An 8811-nucleotide genomic window follows, 5' to 3' on the forward strand; every position below is an offset into this window, starting at 1 on the left:
CAAAATTAATTTTGTCTGTTTTTATAGCACTAGATTCAAAAGTTAGTAACTTATTTTTTGAACAATAAATTTTCAGCTATCAAGACAAATATAGGGCCAGACAAGTAGCTTGGTGGATTAAAGCACATGCAAGCAGATGCAGGGGCTGGGGGTTTCAGACTTGGACCTGCTGTGCCGGTCCAGCCCTTGGGATGTGCTGAGGTGGTGATGGAGACTGGGCATGAGGGTGCGTGTCTGTAATCCTAGAACTTGGGAGGCTGTAAACAGGAGAATCATTACAACTCCAATCTAGTAGTGAGACCCTGAACACCCTGTAGACCATTCCCTAAAATACAGGGGGGAAAAAGACAAATGTAGAATTAAAACTTTTTATAACAGAATTATTTCAGTATGTCAATAATGATTTAATTATTAATTAAATCACAATTACACACTAACTGGAATTTCCATTGTGCTTCTCTCCTGCTAAACTCTATGTTTATTGTTTTATTCCTTTGCAGCACTCCTGCAGAGCAGATATGAGTATTTTTCACATTATAAATGAGAAAGTTGGGCAATAATTTAACTCCAATGATTTAATTAATAATAATAATTATAATAATAATAATTATTATTATATTTGTTTCACAGAGATACAAACCATATTTAATGTCATGCTAAGCAACAGATGATACAATAAGGTACCAACAGAATAAAATAATTCAGAGTTATTCATGGGGTTTGTTTTAATGGAAGTTAATGTACATTCAGTGACTGCAAAACCACTTTAACAGGTATTACTTATTTATGTGAAAGACATTTTAAAAAGACATTTACCTTTCACTTATTCCTGGCATTTAACAGGGGACAATTATACCACAATCTTACTTTATAAAACTGCAAGGAAGGAACGAATACTCAATTTGATGTTCATGAGAAATATAATTACCCACTTTTCTTCCTTTGCAACATGTACTTCAGAGACAGGATGACAAGCCAAGAAGCACATAATACACTGCTTGTCATTAAGAACAGTTGCATGCTTTAAAAATTATTTCATAATGACATTCAAAATATCTTTTATCTTCTTTTTTTGATTATTCTATGAACATTTTAGCACCTCAGCAAGTATTGCCTATTTCATGGCAAAGATATAATAAGTAGGAATTTATTCAATAAATGAATTTATGATTTATAATCATAATATAGTATTACAAATTTTAGGATGCATGAAAGTTTCATCTCTGCCCTCACAAGTGGTCTGACTGGCAGGCTCAGGGTCACTATGAGTCAGGACTATAGATAGAGTGATCCTCCATCTTGCCCTAAAGAAATATCATTTGACCTTCACAAAGGCACGCAAGCAAATATTTTCACTTCCTCCTTTTAACTGGTGACATTATATAGTTTGTCTCTTAGCACTATAATAAAGCAGATAATAGTAAAAATCACAATTACACACTAACTGGAATTTCCATTGTGCTTCTCTCCTGCTAAACTCTATGTTTATTGTTTCATTCCTTTGCAGCACTCCTACAGAGCAGATATGAGTATTTTTCACATTATAAATGAGAAAGTTGGGCAATAATTTAACTCCAAAAGTGGAGGTCTCTTCTCTTCTTCAGCGCTGCTTAGAGAGGTGGCAGTCATCTCTGACTTGGGACCTCAATGGCCCTCAGACCCATTGTGAAGCCCAAGATTATCAAAAAGAGGACCAAGAAATTCATCTGGCACCAGTCAAACTGATATGTCAAAATTAAGTGCAACTGACAGAAACTCAGAGCATTGACAACAGGGTACGGAGAAGGTCCAAAGGCCAGATCTTGATGCCCAACATAGGTTATTGAAGCAACAAAGACACAGCATACTCTGCCCATCAACTTGTTAAAGTTTCTGGTGCACAGTGTTAAGAAGCTTGCTGCTGATGTGCAACAAGTCTTACTTCGCAGACACTGCTCACAACATCTCCTATAAGTCACCCCCAGATTCAAAGTTGCATAGCTACCCAAAGGAAAAAATACCTGGTGTCTACTGAGGGTCTTTAGACAGAACCTCTGGAGAGTATCTCTATCTGCACCAATCAAGTTCCTATGACCCCTTTCACCCTAAAGAAGCCAGAGTGGTCATTGTCCATTTTTCCCTCACAGCAGTTTGGGGTACTTCTTCAGAGGAGGAAAAGTTGCAGGCAGCTAAATTAGATTAAAATATTATAGGCAGTCAGACAGGGTGAGGCTTTCAAGGATCCAGTATGGAAGACAAGAGGACTTTGCAGCCTTGGGAGAGACAGACCCCTGCTGTGGGCCAGGCCTCAAGACAGAAGAGTAAACAAATGCAGCCACATACCTTCCTAAATATAGGCATCCAGGACTGATATTCTAAATGACTCCCTCACCTTGAGGATGCCTGAAAGAGTCACTAATCCAAATGCCTAGAGGAAAAGCCCCTGTTCTGAATTCATACCTGCTTGTTACATGATTCACTTCTTTATTTGGGCCTAGATTTAATCAATTTTACCTAAGCAATTATGCTTTTAATCTTATTGGTTTGCCATAGTTTTGTCTCACCTCATGTCCACTGAAAGGAGTTCCCACGTTCTCTACCTTAGACCAGCCTCACCACATGGTTTTGCTCTATAAAATTCTCTAGAGAAGTCAGCATCCTGGTCAACCCACTTAGGTGCCCTTTTTGTCCCTCAGACAGGAGCTTTCTTTCACCCAATAAATATATTCTGCTGTTGGAGGAGGAGGAGGAGGAGGAGGAGGAGAACTACAAGACCATCAAGGAAAGAGTGGCCAAGCTAGAGATTCAAGCCACTAATCCAAACACCAGGTTTACAGTGAAGAAAATGAGCAGACAGCCTGTGTACATGTTTATTTGTGCCTCATAATAAAACCACAAAAACTGCAACAACAACAAAAAAATTGAGGTCTCATAACTCTATATGCTGTATCTGTGAGCTAAGCAACTACATCATGGACAGCAATGTGTAATACTAAAACCATGTTTAAAATACCTATAATTTTGGCTTTCTAAATGCATAGTTTCTAATGTCTTATCAATTATTGTTATGCTTTCTTTAAAGTAAATGTATGCTAAAAAGGTAATAAAAGTAAATGAGGGACGAGAAAAACAAAATAGCAGGATTGAATATGATTTGATTTCTAAATATCTGTGTAAAAATGTATAATTGTTTTTTTAACATTCTATACGGATTTAAATTTTAGAACATCCATAGCTGTGGGAAAATAACAGTTTCATTTTATGTCTAAAGTATGTGATATTCAGACAGATAGTGATGTTAAGCTTAACTGCCTCTGTTATAGGATAATAATATCAGTAAGATTCTCTTCTGGATGTTTAACAAGTAAAGTTTGCAGACCAGAAACTAGACAGATTGATGGGCTAATAAGATAGCAAATATTTTAGCCTTAGCCCTTCAAGGTCAGTGAGGGCTCAGGACATAAGAGAACCTCTGCTCTGACATCCTGTAACTCAGTGGTGTCTCAAATTTTCTGATCAAGGAGATTATGGAGACAGAGTAAACTGATCAATGAAGCACAGTGTGCCTAAGGAGAGTCACCTAGAGAAAAAATAATCTCTCAGGCCTTCACAGAGAGCAAACAGGTCAAGCAATGGCCATGACTCATCCAGATATCTGCCACTGCAAAAGATCTACAAGGTGCTATACATAGTTCCAGGGTAAATCCCGAGGGGATTTGACTGACCTTATCAGATAGCAAAGGTTAAATTTTTAGTTATACAGGTCTTGCTTTAACTTGGTCTTAGCCATCCAGTAGAAAAGTATACTTTACTTTTAAGGTATAAAAAGTAAAGCTATATTAGAATGCTGAGTTATAAAAGGCTCACATCAATGACTTCGGACAATTGCCAGTTGTGCTGATAACTCACTGCTAATATAAACTATTGGACTATATTGGACTATTTTGCTGAATTTAAGTAGCTACACTATTTGGACTGCCATCAAGTATGAAAAGGTCTTTTAAAGACTTCTCCAGATATAGCTTCTCTAACAAAAATAGAACACCCATCTCTGACAAAACAAAACGAAAAAGGGGATGTAAATAAAGGACCATTTTGTAGTGAAAAAAAAATATATATGTATATACAAGATAGTTAGGATAGATATGCAGCTACTTTCTCTTAGATCAATGAGAAGAAAGGTTTGTACTAATAGTGTTTAGGCAACGTTTCATGTCTGCATCTTGTCCTCTGAATAACTATTATGAAGGCAAAAATATGCAATGTATTAATTATTGTAACAGTCCTACTAGCCCATTTTTAAACTGTTTCATTTTTATTTTATCTTTTTTCTCATTAAAATGAATAAGAGATAAAGAAAATATATGAAGTAAACTAATTTTTTAAAAAGGAAACCTTTAAGCTGTAAAATAGATATTTGTGTAATCAATCGTGTCACAACAATTGTCACTAAAATATTTACAAGAATGATTATTAAACTGAATATCTAGCATGATAGAGGCTAGTATTGGTACAGTTACATTTTTATTTGCTCATAACACTGTTAAATTCAGTTTTACTAATAATGAATAATTTGTCATTAAAATAAAAATGAAGGTGTCAGAAACAGACTTAACATTTGTCTTTGAATTGTGTGTGTGTGTGTGTGTGTGTGTGTGTGTGTGTGTGTTTATTCACATTGAGTGTTCCTTTTGGCAGGTACCAGTGTAGAGCCATGTCTGTTTTCCCTTGTATCCCATCTTGGTTTCTTACATAGTGGGAGCCTAATAATTACTCTGCTCCTTATAGTCCAAAGGCAGCCCAGTTTTCCATCCATAAGTACATTTTAAATTGGAACATATGCCAAGCTGATGTTTTGATTTACATGACAATAATCTGATACATGACACAAACCTTTATGAAAAATTGTAGCAAGTCCTTTACTATTTTGTAAGTGCCATGAGAGAATTTGATACAATTTGTAATGAAACTTAGAAATCTTTCCCTGTCTCCTTCCCGCCCTTCACTGTGTTGAAGAGATGTTGAGCTCTTCCAGAGTTTTGCTGAGCTGAGTCGTTTCTGAATTGAGTGAGCTGTGCAGGTAGCTGGTTCCTGCACAGGGTTTTCCTGATACTGGATCTATTATTCTGCCCACTTTGAAGACAATCTCAGCCAGTTTATGTTTCACGTGCTCCATTCGTGGAACAGGTAAAGCTTTGAGAAGTACAATATTTCCAGCAGTGCATTGCTGAAGGGCATCATGAGCAAAGTAGGTTTTCTGCTTATTAAAATAATTTAATAAGTAGGGATCCAAAACAAGTCTGGTCACTCTCACTTTAGCAGTTTTTTGCATTGCTATTCCAACCACCTTCCCCATGATCCATTTGGCCTGGATGGATGAGTGAACTGCTGACACCTCTAATCACCTCAGGGTCCTACTGTGCAACCACAAAACCAACAGTCTTTTCCTCTTTTCCAAAAAAGCTAGCTTCAGCCCTCAGGTGCCTCCTAATGAATTCAGTCTGAACATCCAGGCATCATTACACCAACAAATGAGAATTCAACCCAAACTGCTCAAAGGTGAGACAGTAAAGTAGATTTAATAAGCCCAGGAATAATTCAGAAGAAAATCCCCTTAAACTAAAAGAAAAGATAATCAGAGGTACTTGGTAGAAATAAAAGTAATGAGGTCAACAGTTTCAAGGGAACATAGAGATGACACAAAGATCTCATAAGGGGGAACACTATTGAATGTTTATGTTGTTGGAGACCATCACTGAAGTAAGACAGAAACACAGTGGTGAGCAACAAGAGGGACCTCTGGGTCCACCTGACCTTGAGCTGAACTCTCTATTTTCAGATGTTCTGGAAATAAGCCACAATAAGATACTGCAAAATGTCATTGAGACAAGGATATGGGTGACTTCTAGCTATCGCTTAAAGGTGGTCCTGGGAGAGTTTCATAGTGATGTCATGAAAGGAGATATTTAAATATGAAACATTTCTCAAAACCTCTGTTTTTTGTTTGTTTGGGGGTTTTGTTTGTTTGTTTGTTTTGTTTTTGGTGGAACTGGGGATTGAACTCAGGCCCTTGCACTTTCCAGGCAAGCATTTATTCTACTAAGCAAACCCCCCAACCCCCCTCGGTATTTGTGAGTCCTCCATATCTTGCTTTGGGTACTGACACTATGAATTGAGAGAACTATGTAAATTATTTTTCCATTAGGATGGTTTAGATAAAGATAGAGAACTGAAAGTAGCTGTGTTAGGTAGAGCAGTTTAGGGTTGCTTTTGTGTTTTTATAAATAGAAGATACTTGAGAATGTTTTGTGCTGAGAAAAGAAAGAGAGCTAGCAGAGTCTGGGGTAAAAATTAGTCATGGAGATACTTAAAGTAATAAGCTCTCCAAAGTGGCAGAATTAAAGGAGACTCAAGGCACAAGGGGAGGTATCTGAAGGAAGGGTGCTTTATCCACTGAGCTGAACGAAGAATTAAGAGTGGGAAGAGATGTGGATGCAGTGTAGGGTTGGAGACAGGAGAAAATACATAGTGGGTCAGAGTTCTTTGAAAAGTATGTAAGCCTCACTGCTAAGAATGAGAGACTATGGAGAGAGGCTTCAGGAAATTGGAGAAGATTTGCAATGACTGTACAGTGGGCATGGTGGAGCTGCCCTTGCCCTGAGGATACACTTGAGATTGTCTTGGAATATTTTTGTTACTGTAATAAAATTCCAGAGGCTCAAAATTTTACAAATAGTAAAAATGTATATCACATGGTTCTAGAGGCTGGCAAGCTAGAGATCAAGGTGCCAGCAATTTTGGTGTCTGGCAAGGGCTGCTATCTGCTTCCTGATGACACCTACCACTTCATCGTCCTAAGGGGTAAGACTGTCTCCACAAGATAGAGGCTTAGGGGAAAAGCTGCCTTAGATTCCTTTGGCCTTTTTATGAAGCACTAATTAATCCTCCTAAGGGGTAAGACTGTCTCCACAAGATAGAGGCTTAGGGGAAAAGCTGCCTTAGATTCCTTTGGCCTTTTTATGAAGCACTAATTAATCCATGAGAGACTTAATTACTTCTCCAAATAAGTTTCAATACATGGATTCAGGGGAACATTCAAACAATAGTAGATACTATTTGTACTAGGAGTGGTCTGCCCTGTGTTGTAGTTTTCATAGCCATTATACCTATTTGGGGTAAGGAAAGACAAGAAGAGGCAGATTTCTGTCATGGATTAAGAAAGAACAATTTGTTTTGAGAGAATGGTTTATTTGGAGATTTAGACCATTATCAGCTCCAGTTTGGGTGTGTTCCATAGTGTGTCTTTTTGTTTTGTTTAAAGTATTTCTAAAAGATCAAGTGGTCCTGTCCGTATAGAATTACAGAAATTTACTACAAAACTAAACATGTTTTTTTCAGTTCCTAAGACATTTGAGTTCTTTATCCTGTAAATAACTTTGTTCTTTGCAGAGAAATCACTCAGGAAGGGTGGGGTGGTCTCATAGAAACCACCTTACAGAATCAAACCAAGGTGTCTCTTACACTTTACTGATGATACACACATAAAATGTCTCTGCTCATGATTTGAGCATTGTATTTTTTTGGGTCTCTGATCATTTATTATTTTACCCTTTCAGAGCCAATAATTTTAGAGCATTTTACTCATACTACCTTTATTAGCCTAAAAATAAATTACTGAGCTTGGCTCACATTTTCTTTTAATAATGTCATTGACACTATTTAACATGAATTCTGTTGGCTATACAGTCCCAACTTTGTTTTGAGGAAACACATTTTTGTGATACATGAAGTGAATCTCAGGGAACACATATTACCAATATCTTTTGCATTCCACAGAAAGATCTTTCTTATTTTATAGGCATGCTAACACGTCTATTATCACAGAAGTAGCTTTGTTTGGTAGAAGGACTGGATTTGGATGTACTTTTCAGGCTTATATTGAATCTTTGTAATATTTTTTTTTAGTAAGGGTCTATGGGGTCTCACTACCTAGATCAGACTCATAGTGATCCACCTGTGTTCAGCCTCCCAAAGAGCTGGGATTACAGGTGCATGCCGCCATGCCCAGCCTCAATCACCATCTCAGTGAGTCCTGGAGGCAGGGGTGGGGCTGGTATGGCATACCACACCTGGGATTGAACCCTAGCCACTGCCTCTGCCTAAACAGGTGCTTTAATCTGCTAAGCTATTTAGCCTGTCCTCTTTATAATATTCTTTAAAAGAGTCCAGATTCAGTCACTAAGGCTTAATTAAGGTCTGTAAAACATAGCTTGTTTATGTTCCATACCAATTTTGCAAGCTGATCTCTGGTACTTATTGCTATGCAAACACTAGTGTTCAGGTCTTGGAAATCAAATTAACATATGCATCTGAAAAATCAGGAATCCATTATTGTTCTGTTAATTTAAAAGTTACATAACAAATCAAAAATGATATTTAACCTTGGATAATCCTGAATGTATGGATACAGGCTATAAGCATTTTAGTAGGGGAAATAAAAATAATTTATGGGGGAAACAATTAAAAACTGCAAAATAATAAAATTTAAAAATTCCTTGATTAATAACTTACCTTCTGAATTTATTATTTGAAGACTCAGTGTTTCATATTCCCCTGATCTTTAGAAATGCCATTTGAATCTTCCTAGTTTCTTGGGGCAAGTGCTGTAACACTCCAAATATGGACTCAATAATCAGCCTCATTATGTGTTTAAAATAGAAGCTCTTGGGACACCTTCCTCAAAAACCAGAAACTTGTTGGCTGGGACAGTAATCTGTGTTTAAATAAGATTTACAGGCATTGTGATATTCTGCTGTAACATTTGGGAACTTC

The 8811-nt window shown here is 37.1% G+C and overlaps 1 pseudogene; it reads right to left on the reverse strand.

Moving 5' to 3' along the window:
• Positions 1 to 4981: 4981 nt before the first annotated feature.
• The window catches only part of LOC101576522, a 28787-nt pseudogene continuing 24957 nt past the window's right edge, over positions 4982 to 8811 (reverse strand).

Source organism: Octodon degus, unplaced genomic scaffold, assembly GCF_000260255.1.
Source record: "Octodon degus isolate 3935 unplaced genomic scaffold, OctDeg1.0 scaffold00091, whole genome shotgun sequence".
NCBI lineage: Eukaryota > Metazoa > Chordata > Mammalia > Rodentia > Octodontidae > Octodon > Octodon degus.